This window comes from Solanum pennellii, chromosome 11, assembly GCF_001406875.1.
Source record: "Solanum pennellii chromosome 11, SPENNV200".
NCBI classification, from domain to species: Eukaryota; Viridiplantae; Streptophyta; class Magnoliopsida; order Solanales; family Solanaceae; genus Solanum; species Solanum pennellii.
In genome coordinates this window covers 54,821,103-54,830,551 of record NC_028647.1, presented here as the reverse complement: position 1 = coordinate 54,830,551, position 9,449 = coordinate 54,821,103, and the positions used below count along the sequence as shown (strand labels likewise).

General features: G+C 30.3%; 1 pseudogene; it reads right to left on the bottom strand.

The window, feature by feature from the left end:
* Positions 1-8,492: 8,492 nt before the first annotated feature.
* Positions 8,493-9,449, bottom strand: part of LOC107004381 — a 1,321-nt pseudogene continuing 364 nt past the window's right edge.

Genomic DNA, 9,449 nt, shown 5'->3' with positions numbered 1-9,449 from the left:
TCATAGACATTGGATGCAAACAAATTTTTAAATGAGCTACTATAGCCTCTATTGGTTGGGCCACCGCGTTACTCATAAAGTTTACTTGGAAAGTAAATTTTATTGTTGTTGTTTGTAATTGCTATTATTCCAAAAACAATACATTATAAAAGAATTCAATAATTTTTTTTATTACAATAGTTTAAGAAATTTTGGTGAATACAATTAAAAGATGTGTTGCACTTAATGAAATTGTTCCTCTCTTAATTCGAGGTTTCATGTTTGAACCTTAGTAAGAAAAAATCATTAGTATAGGGAGTGGTTCCCTCCGGAAGAGGTCTACACGACGTGAATTTGAATTATAATCAGATTTTAATGTGGGTACAAGGTGGGTACCGAATATTAGGTGGAAAACTAAAAAAAAAGAACTTTCCTCTATAACATTTATTATTTTTAGTTAATTTTTAAATTTCTACAAACAACGACTTTATTTCGAGAAGTACACCGCTCTTTAAATATACATGTATACTAAGGTGTTGAAGTTATAAAAAGAAGTACTGTGTTTGGAGATGAATTTTAGGTTGAAAAAAGAAGAAGTTGAAACTCTTAAAACAAAACTTGAAATACTCTGCGATTAAATTAATTTTTGATGTTGTTTGATATTTAATTTTCGGCATAATACATAAATATGCCCTTTAACTTGGCTTCGAATCACATTTATGCCCTTCAACTTTGGGTGTGCACAAGTAGACACTTAAACTTGCATAAACTTGAAGAAATAAACACACAAGTCCTACATGTCACCCTACATGTCATTTTTTGTCCTACGTGGTGTCCTACGTGTATTTTGCCATGTAGGACTCATGTGTTTATTTATTTAAAAATTGGATAGTTAAAGTGCCTATTTGTGCATTATGAAAGTTGGAGATCAAAGTTAAAATTTGAAGCCAAGTTTAAGGTCTAATACATGTATTATGCCTTTAATTTTCTGTTGTGTTTGAAAAAAGGTGTGAATTAAAAATAAAGAGTTGCGACTTTTATGAAGAGTTGCGACTTTTATGAAATATTGTGACTTTTTTTAAAAGTTGTGACTTTTATGAAAAGTTGTTACTTTTATGGAAAGTTATGACTTTTATGAAATGTGACAACCTTTCTGAAAGATTGTGATTTTTCCAAAGGTTTGTGACATTTCCGGTAAGGCACAATAAGAACCTTTTCGCACTAGCATTTGTTTTCTACAAATTGAGGGATTTCCTCTCATTTTAAATAGAATATATAGGCTTCTTCTTCAACTACTAAATCTAGTATTCTAAGTGTACTTTACTGCCGTTGAGTGGTTCGTTGACACCAGAGCTTTTGGTATCTATACTCTAGTGATTGAGATCATTTTACCCTGGGAGGTCATATTCCAAATCAAACTTCGGATACTAGAGGGGAATAATTTCCTTAAGGGGACACTGTGAGTTCAGTGGACTTGATCTTTTTCCTATTAAAAATATTCCAGATTCTGGTACGTGTTTTACAAATTTTAAATTTGTGAATTAATTTCAGTTCTTCTATTCTTTTGTTCTTCACTGGTTTATTAAACTTGGTAACGTCATGTTTCTGCAAAGTTTGTTGGAATCAGTAAGATTCTTTAGACACATATTAACAACTATTCTTCTTTAAGAAAAATATTTCGTATATTTTTTAAATCTGTTTCTGATTCTAGTTTTGCTACTAGTTTTAATTTTCTAGTTGTGAAAATGTTCTTAAACTTTGTTGTCTTACAAAGATGTTCAAAGTTTTGTTCTAAGTATGTTTGAAATACAAGATGAACAACAATCTTAAGGAAAATATTATACTGTTAGTTTTTTTTGTATTCTACTGATTGAGAGAATCTGATCATGGAAGTAGAAGATAAATGCATTACTTCTCCATAATTCGTTGCTTTGTTTAGTAAGGTCGAAGTGAGAATGTAACAGAAAATTTTTATGGTATTTCGTTTAAAGATTACCAAGTAACCTTCTTATTAAATTATCTAAGGAGGAAAATAGTTTCTATGAGTTATCATCTTTGATTTTTTTTTATTATTATGTGTATCTTTGGAAAAAGATCTGCAAAGCATATGTTGTGGAATGAATTTTACTTCGCAAATATTGTTGCTTTTAAAATTCTTTAGTTTGCAAAAATGAGAGATGCATATTTTTGTTTGATAAAATATTATGTCAAAATGTTATAGTTTGAAGACTATTTGATGAGAAAAACAATTCTATGTGATAAAGAATATGTGTTATTCTGTTTGGAGAAAAAAAACTTTTGTAGTTTTGTACTCCATGAGAAATGTTAGTTTGTCTGATTTTTGTAGACTAAAAACTTTTGTGGTTTTATACTCTGGATGAATTGGACTATGCAATTGGTTTGAAGAATATAAAAATTTCACATAATAAGTCAGTATTGTACTTTTGATTTTCTATAAACATCAATGTAATATAGAATAAATTATACAATTTTTTTTGTTGTCCTTATTGTTAGTATTTAAAATACTAAGTAGTATGCATATGCATGATAGAAGGAAAATACCAGTGACTTAAAATTTGTGATTTTGTGTCTCTATAGAATGAACTTTGACATTGTGTAAGCATTGTCAAAGAGAATTGCAGCACTATAATTCTTTCGTAGAATAATGTTTCCAACATTAAAATATGTGAAAAAACTATTTTCAAATACTTGAAAAATATTTTTGAGATCACGTTTGAAATGTGGGGGTTATTTGCTTATGATTAGACTTGGTGTCTAATTTAACTTTGGAGCAAAAGATATGAAATTCAATGATACTTTTGTATTATGTTATACCCACAAAATTCTTGGAGTATATTTGGTATTGTGGTTGTTGAGTTTCTCTATTACTAGTATATAGTGTGACTAGTATGAAACCTCCAAATTATATATATACTTATTCAAAATAATTGTGTTCTTTTATGGAAAAAAAATATCACTTAAAATGTTGTGATTTTTCATGAAAAGATATGTCTATTATAATAAAAGTATTTGCATAGACATGAGTATTGGTGAATAGTCATTTGTTATTTTTTTGTAAAAATAACATTTGGACTATATTGTCTTTATTGAACCCGATAAAACTTTGTTCATGGGTAGTTCTATAACAATCATATTAAAAATTATGAAAATGTCCTTCTGAAAAGGACATTTGACAATCTAAACAATGTTTGTATCACACAAAATTGTAAGAAATAGGAACAAAATCTAAGTGAGGAAAAAGTTACCTCGCGAAAAACATTTCAAACTCAATGTTTTTATTTGTTCTTACTTGCTTGAGTCAATGTTTGTGACATGAACACTTGGAGCATGTCAATTACAAAACCTTGTAACAAAAACTGATCAACTTCGAAGTTTTGCCTAACTTTGAGTGCAATAAATAAAAACGTCAAGTTTTTGTGGAATCTAAGTATGTTGAACATTCTTATAAATCTGTTGAAAGGAATTGTAATCCCTTAGAATTGATTTACGCTGACATTTGTCATATGAAGTTAACACCATCTCATCGTGGGAAAAAGTATTTGTTACTTTTATTGAGAATTGCATTATAAATGACTATGTCTATTTGCTGAATGGTAAGGATGAAGCAATAGAAATGTCTATACAATGTAGTATCGAAGTTGAAAATCAGTGTGTAAACATATAAGAAGTGATAAGAATGGAGAGTATAAATCTCATTGTGCAGAAATATGTTTGGAAAGTGGAATATCCATCAAACTACTGTCATATTCACCTCAATCTAATGAAAAAACGAACGTTGAAAAAAATGACGGATGCATTATTTATAAGTTCGGGTTTACACAAAACTTGTGTAGACGAACTATCCTTACTGCAAAAGGGAACAACAAAAAGTTTTGTCTTTTTAGAAAGAAAGCGATTTTGTTTGATCAGAATACAATCTTTTCCATATGAGTAATAGAAAGGAAGGAAATCCAACTTGAAATATTTCAAAGTGTGGGGGTATCTAGTCAAAGTCCAAGTTCATATTCCTTAAAGAATTAAAATAGGACCTATGACTGTGGACTGTAAAATTTGACTTGAGTAGTCTAGAGAAGGATCTAAAAGGCCTAGAAAATGAAAAGGATATTGTACTTAATAAAGAGATTCAAAGGCTTAGTAAATGTTAAAGGACATTTACTTTCTTCGAATATGATTTTGTAATATTTTCTGTGTCTTCTATAGACACATTCTTTGAAAAGATGGTGTCAATAAACAATATTGGAAGTTAATTGATCTTCTTCAAAAAAATAAACCTTTGGGTTCAAAGTGAATCTTTAGAAGGAAAATAACAGTTGATGGAACTGTTGAAAAATATAAAGCAAGACTTTGTGGCAAAGGCTTTAGAGAAAAAAAAACCAAGGTTTTGATCTTGTCAATATATATATACTCATTAGTAATTAGAATTACATCCATTCGGATGCAAAAATTATTAGTGTGGTATATGACCTCCAAATTCATCAAATGAATGTGAAAAGAACTTTCTTAAATGTAAAATTGGACGAAAAAATTTACATGGAACAACCCGAGGATTCTGTGGTTCCTGGTAAATAAAAGAAAGTGTGTGAACTTGTTAAGTCACATTATGGAAGCACCCAAACAATGACATAATTTGATCAAATCATGTCGGCAAATGGATTGAAGAATGATGGAAGTTATAAATGTGTTCACATTAAAATCATAAGGTCATTGTTTGTTTGTATATTGGTGATATGTTGATCATCAATAGAGACACTAATGACATAAATGCTACTAAACGTATGCTATAAAGCAAGTGGAATGAAAATTATTGGAGTTGGTAATGCGATCTTAGATATAAGAATTCGTAGAACTCCATAATGTTTAGTATTTTCACGGTCTCATTGCATTGAAAAGGTACTTAACTAGTTCAAATATTTGGATGTCAATATTGTCAAATCTCAAATAAATGTGAGCTTTGCATTTCAAAAGAGTGAAAACAAAAGTGACTCACAATTGGATTGTGCTAGAGTTTTTGGAAGCATGAAGTATATCATATAGTGTGTGCGATCAGATATAGCATTTGCTATTTTAAACTGAGTCGATTCACAAGTGATCCCAAATAAATTCATTAGATGACAATAAATAGAGTTTTGGAGCATTTAAAATAATACTTAAAACTATGTCTTGCATTATAACAATATTGAAAGATATAGTGATGCAAATTGAATCATCGGACGAATGAAGTAAAATTCACGAGTGGATATGTATTTACTATTGGTAGAGGAGCGGTCTCTTAGAAATATTTCAAAAGAGACATGTATCGCTAGCTCTACAATGATCTTTGAGTTAGGTGCTCTAGATAAGGTCAGTGAATAAGTTGAAAGACTCTAGAATTTCTTGATATATATTCTATTTTGGCCCATGCGATTGGCATTAGTATGCATACACTTTCACAGTCAAGATGCAATAGGTAGGGCTTGGAGCATGACGTATAACGGAAAGTCTCGTCATATACGACATAGACATGATACCGTTAGAATACTACTCTCTAGTGTAATTATCAGAATTGACTATGTAAAGTCAAAGGATAATGTGTCGGATCCACTTACAAAAAGGCCTAACTAGAGAGGAAGTTAAAAGATTATCTAAGGGAATGAATTTACGGCTTGGGACAAGTCATCATGGCGGTAACTCTATCTAGCAGACTGGAGATCCCAAGAGTTAGATTCAAGGAGAAAAATAAAGTTATGAATGACGGCTCGGCATTGTCAACAAACTCAATCCATTCTCATGATGAAGACAATGCTCAGGGACAAGGATACAACATTGAGGCTTGTTAATGAGTTAATAAAGCTTAATGGTTTTAATGATTTCCTAAGTTTGGCAGAGTTGACCAAATAGTGTATCTACGCGATAACACGGTTAGGAATCACCTATGTGAGTGTGAAGTGTAAGCCGCTTCAAAGAAGATGATTGTCAAAAGCCCATCTCTCTATACACTCATGAAACCAGGAGGGGGTCATGGCTAAAACGAACACAACCGTAAGAACCATAAACGGTAAAGGGTTAATTGTGTGACATATGGCTGTCTAGGTATACACCAAAGTTCGACGGTTCAAAGATATCGCATCTACCGATTGACCGAGTATATCCGACATATGTTCACTACGGAAAGTCCAAGGGGAAACCTACTTATCCAGATGCAATTAATTCTTGCTTGTAAAGTACACATACTTGTCCGTTTCTCTGTCTTCGAGTCATTCCCCATTCTTGCGGGGGATTGTTGGGTATAAAAAAAGGTGGGGATGGAAAATGAAGAGTTGCAACTTTTATGAAGAGTTGCGACTTTCATGAAATGTTGCGACTTTTTTGAAAAGTTGCGACTTTTATGAAAAGTTGTGACTTTTATGGAAAGTTGTGACTTTTATGAAAGGTGACGACCATTCTGAAAGATTGTGATTTTTCCAAAGGTTTGTAACCTTTCCGGTAAGGCACAATAATAACCTTTTCGCACTACCATTTGTTTTCTATAAATTGAGGGATTTTCTCTCATTTTAAATAGAATTAATAGGCTTCTTCTTCAACTACTAAATCTAGTATTCTAAGTGTACTTTATTGCCGTTGAGTGGTTCGCTGACACCTGAGTTTTTGGTATCTATACTCTAGTGATTGAGATCATTTTACCCTTGGAGGTCATATTCCAAATTAAACCTCAGATACTAGAGGAAATAATTTCATTAAGGGGACACTGTGAGTTCACTGGACTTGATCTTTTTCCTATTAAAAATATTCCAGATTCTGGTAAGTGTTTTACAAATTTTAGATTTGTGAATTAATTTCAGTTCTTCTATTCTTTTGTTCTTCACTGGTTTATTAAACTTGGTAACGTCGTGTTTCTGCAAAGTTTGTTCGAATCAGTAAGATTCTTTAGACACATATTAACAACTATTCTTCTTTAAGAAAATTATTTCGTATATTTTTTTAAATCTGTTTCTGATTCTAGTTTTGCTACTAGTTTTAATTTTCTAGTTGTGAAAATGTTCTTAAACTTTGTTGTCTTACAAAGATGTTCAAAATTTTGTTCTAAGTATGTTTGGAATACAAGATGAACAACATTTTCTTAATTTCATTGTATGTTAACTTCTTGTTATATTGCATGTCCATAACGAAAATTTAGACTCCCGCCACTATTGTCTGATAGTTTTAGACTGGTGGGTAGTGGGTACGTAGAAAGTGAATGCAGGCAACTTATGTAAAACTTCAGCTATAAAAGTTTACTTTGGAATGGTTAATTAAAAAGAAAGGATGTATAGCATCTAGTAGTCTAATGTCAAATGTCAGTATTATAATCATTTAAATATTCATATATTATCAAGTCTTTGTCATTGCCTTCTCTTCCAATGATTTGATGACATCTAATTTGTAGGATAAAATTATGAAATGTCAAAATCAATAGTCAATGGCATTATAATATTATTACTTTTGGAGAGATAGTCATTTGAGTGTATTTAGAGAAAAAAATGTCTCACAGATAGTCATTTGAGTGTATTTAGAGAAAAAAAATGTCTCTATTAGCTTGATGTATTAGTAGTATCTTGTTTGATATATTTTTCTAATATATGTATAATTAATATTTGTATTAGTAATATATTTTATTGTGTACTGAATAATGTATTATTAATACCATCAATTTATATTCAACAGTAATGCAATGCGTTTTAATGCATGCATTCACATTATTAAAGACATAATTGCTCTTAAAAACTTTTTTTTACATCCTTTTTATTATATTTTGTGAAAACAAATATTTTTCTAAAAAAAATGTAATGCATAGTATTTTTAGTACACCAAACCAAACATTGTATAATAAAATCTCATCATAACTAATCAAGAATTATTAATGCAAACATTACTAATATAAGCATTACTAATACACTATATTTTATATTATTCTTATACACTCTACCAAACGACCTCTTAATATTTTTATAATGATAATTACAATATTCAACAATTAATAATTTTTATAAATTATTTTAACAAGTTATCGATTATTGTTACTAGCTATATCTTTCTATTGACTTCTTTTTATAAGAAAACTTTATAACATCAGTAGTTGAAAACATGGTAGGATAAAAATTTAAAAATAAAATAATATAAATTTTAATTTATCGATCACAGTAGTTGAATAACTACCCAATTTTCCAGTTGCATATTCATAGTCGAAAAAAAATCTAATAATTGTTATATATGTTGATAATATAAAATATATTTATATATCTTAAATTGTGATAAAGTATTAGTTACCATTATAATTAATGTGTATCAAAATATTTAAGATTAATTATACATTGAAAATGGAGCCAAGTAATTACATTGCAAAACATTAGCTAGAACTTAACTACTTCCTTGAAGCATAATAAAGATTTAATTTCATTTCTGAAACAAAAAAAATCAAATGAATAAAAATAAACTTAGAATTTTTTTTTACAATTAATAGGCTTTTGAAAAAATCATCAATTTATTGCTCCACAAACAGTTTTTATGATACCATTTTGAGCAGTTAAGGGACTTATATCTCTCATTTTAATCATAGCTGCAGCAAAATCAGAGGCAAATGCTCGAGGGCTATTGCTATATTCTAATAGAATATCATCGGTAGATCCTCCACTCAAAAAGACTTGGTCTGATTGAAGAAGTACTTTTCTTTGCCTCAAGCTCTTGAAGTAGTTGTTATCCAATTGATTAGGTGTAACCAAATCAAGTGGTGCTAGATTTCCATTTTGATCTTCTTGAGGACACTGGCGTCTTCTAGTGCTAGCAAATCCTACATCGATGTCTGTTCCATTGCTATAAATTCTATAACAGAAAAGGAAGCATTGTGCTTGTCCAATTGAATGTGATCCTAGAATCGAAAAATTTAAAAAGTTAGAAACATGTACAAAGTAAATCTATGATCGATAAGATTATTACGTCTTCAATAATTAGATGGAGTTTTAACTGTAAAGCAACCACATCCCTTGTGGTAAGACCTTTGTTGGCAAAGCCAGAAATAAGCCTACTAAGAGAATCGAAAGGACCGGAAAGACCATTTTCTGCAAGAGTATGACTTGCAGTGGTTGAGTCTCTTCTTTCGAGTTTCATTGTCCATGATGGACCACCAACCTAATTGTTTTAGCGTAACATTAATTGGTTAGAATTAAAAAAATAAATACTAACTATGAGTATAAAAAAGTTTCTTCTTTTCGTAGTGTGAAAAAGTGAAATTGTATCCCTAACAGCAACTGCAAGTATGTCTGCACATGATACAATTCCTGGACATTTTTTCTCAACCTCTCTTTTTGCATCTTCTATAATACAAAACCCTCTAACTGATCCAAGATTTGGCAATGCAGTCTTCTCGCTGACATATCGTTGGAGTTTTATCAAGCAAGTGAGAAGCATCACAACCCTATAAAGATTATATATATATA